Source organism: Passer domesticus, chromosome 3 (assembly GCF_036417665.1).
Source record: "Passer domesticus isolate bPasDom1 chromosome 3, bPasDom1.hap1, whole genome shotgun sequence".
In the NCBI taxonomy this organism is placed as follows: domain Eukaryota; kingdom Metazoa; phylum Chordata; class Aves; order Passeriformes; family Passeridae; genus Passer; species Passer domesticus.
Window position 1 is genome coordinate 65601512 of NC_087476.1, and position 8818 is coordinate 65610329.

Genomic DNA, 8818 nt, shown 5'->3' on the forward strand with positions numbered 1-8818 from the left:
GCTTTCTGGTCACAGAGAGAAATAGACAACTTTTCCAGGCATCGTTGTGGGAAAGGCTGTGAGAAGCTCAGAGAAAAGAATTACAAACACTTCTTATCTTAAATTCTGAACCCTGGTGTTTGTGAACGTGTGGAATGTGTTACAGAAATATGTTTACCTAAGGGTGTTTTCTTAATTAGCTAATGGTGATGGTGTTTTCATTAAAGGACCAATCAGTTCCACCTGTAGCAAACTAGAGTATAAAAAGAAATGGGTTTCTTAATAAAGGGAATTAGCCTTCTGATCTGACTATGTGTCATTTCTGACTCAATGGTGATAGTGGGAATGTCACAGACTTTATTAAGGGAGACTCAAACCCTGTTCTGCCCACCAGACACAGAAAAATGTAACCTGCAAATGCAGTCCATGCCTATGTGTAAGGTGCTGCAAATCACCACCTCGCTCTGAGTGTCAGGTAAGAGTGAACTGATGCCCCTTCTGTGTCCCTTGGTCTCGTCAAACCCCTGGCAGTCCTAAAATCTTCAGAGCTGCCCACTGTTCCACAAGCTGTACTAACAATTTTTTTAGTGTCTGAGTACTCCCAGTATGAGCTGTGGCTTCTGGAGATGAGGATCTGGAGTAAAGTGCTCTGATACCTAGGTCAAATATTGTGTGTGGCAGTAATAGATCTTGCAGCTGCTTGCAAAGAGATGCATTTATTGCCCTCACTTTAAATGTGGGAAGTGATTGTCTCATCATCACCCAGAAACGTAAAGAGAGACTAGGATGCTTTTCTCTTGACCTCAAAACTAGTGAGTGTAATTTTAAAAATATGCTGCCGTGAGTCATATAGAGATTTTTATTATTTTTCCACAGACACCTGCATACCCAAGGGCAGAACCTCACTGTTATATTTTAGGCATATTTGCTACTCTGTGTATGGGTAGGTTGTGCCAAGCTAGTCAGGATTTTTTATAAAGTAAATTTCAGGAAGACCCAGTTTCTTGTTGCAAAAAATCTTCTGTCCAAATATGTTTTGACAAAACTTTCAGTGGCAATAATCTTCAGAATATGATAAAGATGGGATTCTAGGGATCTAAATCCTATATTGTAAAAAGAGTCCTGCATCTCAGAGTGAAACATAAAAACTACTTGGTTTTTATCTTGTGCTTTTTCTGATTTAATGAAAGCACGGCAAAATGTGTTTTGATTTTTATGCCAGACTTTTAAAAAAATTCCAACTTTGCCTTAATAGTCAGAACATAATGGCTTCAGTATCACATTCATTTGAAAAGCCTTCATTTGCATAGTCCTCACTGTTACTGTGATGGAATTACACAATCTCTTTAACATCTTGGGACAGATCAGAGCTGCCCTGGTTGGGCTGATTCTGAGGAAGTGCAGTGTTAGCTTGTAGGTCCCAGGAGAGACACCACCTAGGAATATATATTGTATTGAGATATTTTTGTAGAGATTTGAGTCCTGCAACATTTCAATACTGCAACATTTTAATGTTTGATGTTTTATGAATGTTCTGATTGCCATTCTGTGAAGGTAATTATGAGATGCCCTGGGCTAGAGGAAAGGCTTAACCCTATGATTGAAGAGGTCCAATAACGTCATTAAAATTAAAGAGATTTAGTCATAGGTTTTGAGGCAAAAAAATCTAATTATCATACCATAACTTGAGGAAATAAAAATAAAAAAGAAAAAAATTAAACTAGGAGGGAAGTCTAGTTGTTTCAATTTTAAGGTGTCAGGAAACTTACTGAAACATTGCATGCTTTGCAGCCCTCTGGGTGGGAAGCCATTCAGCCACAGATTTACTTCTGATCCTGCATATTTTTGATCCAATGCACATATGTTTATAGTGATATTCTTTTCTCTAGGCTTTTTTTACATCTTTCTAGGAAAGATATGACTAGTCTGCAACAGAAATATGTGCTAAAATCGATGTGTCCTGCTTACATGGACTCATAAAGTGCTCCCAAAAGTAGTGTGGGAGTGGCAGCCATTTTTTGGGGTGCAGGGATGTGGGGAAGGTGCACCCAGCTCTGTGAACATCATCTTCTTTCAGATATACATGAAATAATAAAACCTAGCTCTTTGGAGCCCAAAAGTACAACCTCATTGATGAGAGCTGAGCTGGGTTGCCGTGCTGCTCGGCTTGGTCCCTGTAGGAAGCCTGACCCTGTTTGAAGACCAGGTCTGAGGGAAGGCAGGTACCAGGGCATGGCGAGGGCCAGCTGCTGGAGGTGACCCCAGCACAGGCCACCATCCCCTTCCTGCTGGACATGGGGGCACAGCTTTTGGAGACCCCTAAGGAACCCCATGGGGGCTGGCAGCATCCTCAGGACTGTGGCCAGCAGAATGAAGTCAATTCATAGATAGGAAAAAACCAGGAAAAATAATTTAAGTCCTGCATCCTGATGGCCTCTCACACATTACTATGTAGGATCAAGCCTTTCTAACAGTATTTTAAATCCCAAATTATTTTTCTTTTGAATATAAAATGATGTATTTTCTATTTATGACTCCTTCTCCTTCCTTCTTCTTCACCTGGGAATAATTAGTTTTCTGTTGTGTAAACTCAGAGGAGATGCTAGTCTGTGATGTTTCCTCCTGAATGGTTTATCTAGTTATTTAGATCAACCTCCTTTCCTCTTTACTCTTGTGTTTTTCCTAGTGGGAAATTATTTCTTGACCTTTCCATTCTATGTAATTTTTCATTTATTTCTTAAATTACCCATCTTAAAATTACCTGCAGAAGTCACAATTGTGACTTGGATAAAGAACCTCCTACTGCTCAGGATGCTTTTGAAATTTCTCTATTATCTAATATTTGTAAAGTCAAGAAAGAAATCCTAAAAGGCTTTTTACCAATGTCTTTATAACACATCTCCTATTTCCCTCTGGAAGTCCTATGAAGACAGCCTTGTTTCTTCTGGCTGTATCAGTTTCATTACATTGTCATATGCTTCTTTTTCCAGAATTATGTATTGCTCAGGTGTTGGATTATGTTTTGCTCAGATGCCAGCTTCCCTTGAGTTATGATATTACTTCCAATCTTTGAGGCAAATACTAACTTTCACAGAGAGTTATTTGTTATTATTAACTCCAAAGTTTATTCCTGTATTTACATTTATGCACTAGAAATGTTGGGATCTGCAACAGTTATCAGTGCTAGAGATATGAGACTAATATTGCATGACTGTGTCTCTATAAAAATAGTTCTGTTTGTAAGTGGAAACATGCTCCCCTGTGTTAATAGAGGAAAGTCATGAGCAGGAAGTTAAACATGGAGATCATCCCTAAATCTCATAGAGGCAAAAATGCAGTGGAAGTTACTTCTATGCAGCATATAAAATATAGTCTGTCCTTATTACAATGTACTGGAAAACTTGCAAATGAAAACCTCTTGAGGCTTTGATATTTTTTCCTACTTTATCACAGGTTTCATAAATGCTCAGAAAATCTGTATCAGGTTACCTGGCAGGGTGGAGAGCAGGCTGTGGTTGAAGCACAGGTGTTACCAACTCAAAAGCTTTTTGCACAGTACGTTTTCTTGTGACTCTTTCTGACACATGGCTTCGTTTATTTCTGAGGAAAAAAAGGCACATCTAGGTGATATGAGTTTAAAACTATTATAATTACTTCATTTTTAAACCTACAAAGTTCATGAATTTGAAACTCTGTTTCAGCGAGTTTTGTGTTCCAGAGCTGTATGAATTTTATAAGCCAAAGCAAATGATTATAAATACTGATTTATATTTTTGGTCTATTAAGATGACATGTCTGGAGGGTAAATTCCAAGTAAATAAAAGATCTATTTTCAGATATTTTACTAATTTTCTCAAGATTTTAATATAACATTTTTAAAAGGCCTGTGTACTACCAAATGAATATTCAACATGTCTTTTTACTTCGAAGAATGTCTTCAGAATACCTGGAAAAAGTGAGCTAAATTCCTTAGCATTTTTTATAAAGGTAAGACATATTAATACACAAAAAACCTAGAAAAAGTATCTGCCAAATATGTCATAGACTTTTATGACCTGCAATTATATTAGTTCCTATTATAATGTTATTATTTTATTTCATAAATGAAAAGTATCCAATAAGAAAATGTGCAGAGATATAGGAATGTTAAATTATCCACTGGATAATTTAATTACAGGAAACATCTTATATTGTTCCCTAATGCAGGAAGAATTGTGAGAACAATACAAATCTGTGAATGAGAAGGCCATGGAACTGGGGTTATTATCTTTTTATAACTGTAGTGACTTAATAAAATTTTTGAATGGGAATTTATATGATTTATGTTGTTTGTGTGTGGTGGAAAAATAAGCCATATAACAATTTATTTAGAAGGCAGAAGATATTTATTTAATATTAAAAATATAAATTGGAGAGGCATAGAGGATTCTAAATAACCTGGATCTGAAGCTGTCAAAAAAATTGACTGTTGTCTTTTGTATTGGATGCCATGCTCATTATGACAGTGCAAAGACCTCTTGAGACATCAATATCTCATGGTGCTGGTTAGTTCTTAGTACTTGCTTGCCATTAATCTTAGCCTTGGGTAGACCTTGGAGTTGGACTTAGTTGGATAAACCTGAATTCTAGGGCTAAAGGAGAAAACCAGTGTTCTTACAACTTCATATTTCTTATGTCCCCCTTACTAATGTCCTCAGGCAATTGAATTGCTCGTTCTTAAAGTCACTGAGAAGGAAGTTTTACCTGTGAGACTGACACTGATTTCTTACCAATCCACCCATGAGAAGCTCAGCTCAGCTTGCTCTGGTGGCTGACCTTAGGATAGTTCTGCAGCTCAGCAGGAACAACTTCACAGAACGATTCCCTTGGCAGCTGCTTTTATATTTTACACATGTACACACCTCCAAACAAACAGGAGGAAATGCATTTGAAAACACAAAATATTTAATTGTCAAAACTTTTTTTTTTTCTATGCTACTGGGATTGGGGAAAATGCATTTTATTTACTGCTCATTCTTCTTCAACTGACTTTCTGACTGTGGAAAGGCCCAGCTTTGATTCTTGCTTGTTATCTGTGTGGCTTTCTAATCACATATTCATCAACAAGGCTAACACCCAGTCAGGTCTTTTCTTTCAGAAAGAAATCCTTTATAAAAACCAGTTCAAGATATGCTTGCAGCAGAGACATCTTTCATGATATCTACATTAAATACCCCTTCTCTACCTGACTTGTTTCTATACCTATAGTCTGGTCCACTATTGTGTATTTCTGGTTACATTCAACTCAAGGACATTTCTTTCTTGACTTCCTTTCCTTCCTCTAAGAATTATTCATACACCCCAAGTAGTTTAAAAGTAATGTTGGATATAAATACATACACATTAAATCATTATGGAAATGCTTTATACATCTTCAGACTAAAGGATGCCTTAGTTCTTAAAGCTATAGGAATGTTTCCTTGTCAAATTAATTTACTGAATTATGAAGAAATAAATAATCTGTTTTATTAACTTTATCTGCAGTATTTTTTCTGGCTTTTTTGCATTATAAAACACACATATTTTAAATTTGATTATTTTACTAGATATCCAGGTTAATACATTATGTCACAACTGGAAGTAGCAAATCATTGTAGGATAATGTTTACTTGTAGACTTTCTAATCTTTTACTTTCTCAGGCAGGTACAGAATTGTCTTGTCCTCATAACCTGGGTGATTACTGCAAGAATTTTTTAAATCTGATTGTACTCAAGAAATTGAAAAACTTAATTTCTGGTTTTCAAAGAATACAACAGAAGAGGTGATGCAGAAGGATTTGCCATCTCTACGGTAATTTCAGCTCCTTTATTCAAATCCAATTTTGCAAGCTAATGATTATCCCACTTGTCACTGATTGTCCTGTGACCTTGTTAGCATGTATGTTTTTGGAAATCTTTGTCCTTCTTGGCCTAGAGATAAGGAAAATAAGATATTGAGGTGAATGGGACCTCTGGTGAGCAGGAGTTCTGTGTATTATCAGCTTGACTGATAATTGGCAAGGTATAATCTTGGAGCATACTCAGACATTTAATTGCACTCCTCACAGTGTAGCTAGATTTTCTTTCCACTGTACCACCTAGCACTAATTTTGTGTTTGTTAGGCCTTCTCTTTTCCCTTTCACACAAGCAAAAATGACTTTCAAGAACCTTTCTTTCTCCTTTACCTAGGTTTTTCTCTTTAATCACTTTCAGCCCTCTGATTACTTCTCTACTGGACCACGTCAGAAGATTCCCAGAGGCCTTTAGGAGGGTTTGGCCTTCTATACAAAGGCAGTTTCATGTGATATTACAATAAAAACAAGTCGAGGAATGGCTGGCAAGTTGTTTTTCCAGACTTCCAGGTGAAAATAAAATTAGAAAATTCCTTAATTGTAAAATATTTTTGGGATATGTATTTACCTGATGAAAGCTGGAGTCTGGCAGCTCTGAAAAGAGAAATAATTGCTAGAGAAAGTGTAATATATTTAAAAGAATTCCAACCAATCCCACCAACAGAACAACAGAAAAATTACCTAGTGAACCATGATTTTGGAGAGTCTGTTGCTCACAGTATAAACTACTGAAGTCTGTGAGGTTTCTGCTGAGAATAAAAATGTACCTCTCAGCTACAGAGGGAGATTTTTGTTTATGCTGAGCAAACCTGTAAAAATTTTTATATGAATGACTACTTTCCAGAGAATACAAAACATAGGGGTAGGTACTCAATGTCAGTTATATAAATATTGTAGCCATAACATTTGTCTGGGGTGGAAAAAAAGAGACTGCCCCAGTCTACTGAGAGATTATCTTTGTCATTCAAACAAAATTAATAAGTTGCTTTTGAATTTTTTCATCTACAGTTTGTCACTTAAAATACAGGAAACACAAAGGCATGCAGATATAGGACAAGGTGCAAAGGCTTTAAACAGAAAGAGGGCTGGTTTAGATTAGGTATTAGAAATAAATTCTTTATTGTCAGGGTGGTGAGGCTCTGGATCAGAGCACTTGTGGATGCACATCCCTAGACATATTCCAGCCCAGGTTGCATGGGCCTTTGAACAATCTGGTTAGTGGGAGGTGTCCCTGCCCATGGCAAAGGGGTTGGAACTACATGGGAAGATCACTTCCAAGACGAACCAATCCATGATTGTGTTATGAAATACAATGATTCTGTGAAATTCTGCACTTTTAAATTGGTTGGTGATTGCTGAATTGGATGGTAGTTGACCCTAGTTAATAATGGATGATATTGGATGATGATATGACCCTAGTTAAATCCTTCTTAGACATGAAATTTAATTCAATTAATAAAATCCATTATGAAAACAATTCAGCTGTAATCCAAGTGCAGACATCTTGCTGCTCTTGATGGTTGACTAAGGTCCACTAAGACAGGTTTCTCATCTCACTTGTACTAATATTGAATAAGTTCTCTCAGTGGAGTTCTTCCGATGTAAAATCAACTAAAAACATGTCAGACCAAGACATGTTGCATGTTAGTTCATCTGGCAAGGATAATTGCCAAGGGAACAGTGCAAGAAATTTCTAAAATTTGGTTTTCTAAACTAGTTTGAAGTGTTCGTAGCCCCTCGGCTTTTTTTTTTGTTTGTTTGTTTGTTTAGGGTTTTTTTTTTGGTTTTTTTTTTTTTTTTGTTTGTTTTTTTTTTTAGCTTCCACAGTGAAAGGACAACATCACAAAAGGTGCTCTAGAAAACTCTAGAAAAATTCAACACTCATTAAAGTTCACAACATACTTACCAAAAGTGTGATCTGTTGGAAACTGGGAAACTATTGTCCTGCTCTCTTGATTTCGTGTCTGTCAGCTATGTGGTAGACCATTATTAGTGCAGGTTTCATTTATATCTATTATATTTATTAGGTTCAAAACTGAGCAGGTATAGTCAAGTTATAACAAGAAGTAACATACTTATTTAAGAAGAAATGAAGACCCACAGTTAATGCTCTAAGTTAATTCAAAGACGAAAATCAAAAGGAAAATTTTCCCCAAAATTTTTTATCCTTTTAATGTTTGTACTTAATTTTTTTTTTTTCAGAAGATGGCCTACAGGTGTAAAATGTACTGCTATTTTGGAGATAGTGATAGAGAATTTGGCCTTAGTTACACTGGTAGAATTCAGTTACTATATGAACCCAATTATCAGATGAACAAATTTATCCACAAATATTTTGCATGACATTTGGAATGCTTAACTATCAGTAAAACTAAAATTCTTTAATAATTAACTTGACTCTTGTAACAACCTTAGGGCACAATAACCATGCATGCCTCCTGTCTAGAATCAATTTGTCACTGATGCAAATCACTGCATTGAAGTCAAGAAATCATGATAACCTACATGGCACAGTTGCTTTTTGCAGAAATTCCTTTTTGCTCTGAAACACAGATCCTCATTGTAGATATATTTATGAGAGGACAGTTACCTGCCTTCTCAGGCATATACCCATTTCCCTTAAAAATTCTTCCAATAAGCTGCTAAATCTTTTGGGATGTGTTTGATTTTGGTTATTCTAGGGTTCTGTCCCCCCTCCCACCCACCACAGGTTTTTTGTTTGTTTGTTTTTCTCTTTCTATTCTTTTGATATTCACTTTATTCATTGTTTCTTGCCATATAAAAAGAAATAGATTAAAAAAACCCCAGCATGCTGGTGGCTGAGCATACCTTTGCAGTGTATCTTGAGATAACTTCTCAGTTCAAACTTCAGACCTACTATACAAGGTAATGATTCAAACTTGTGCAGCTGATGAGAAAAAACTCCCTACATTTTTGAGGTCTACTGACACTGCTGTTACCACACAGC

The 8818-nt window shown here is 36.2% G+C and overlaps 1 long non-coding RNA gene across 2 annotated transcripts; it reads left to right on the plus strand.

Annotated features, from left to right (window-relative positions):
- Window positions 1-285: 285 nt before the first annotated feature.
- LOC135298127 (uncharacterized) lies at window positions 286-6526 on the plus strand. Of its 2 annotated transcripts, none has more exons than XR_010360112.1 (3): window positions 286-454; window positions 5659-5809; window positions 6188-6526. It is a non-coding gene; the product is annotated as an uncharacterized LOC135298127 (long non-coding RNA). The 2 variants fall into 2 exon arrangements; XR_010360113.1 differs by having other exon boundaries at window positions 6212-6526.
- The last annotated feature ends 2292 nt before the right edge of the window (window positions 6527-8818 follow it).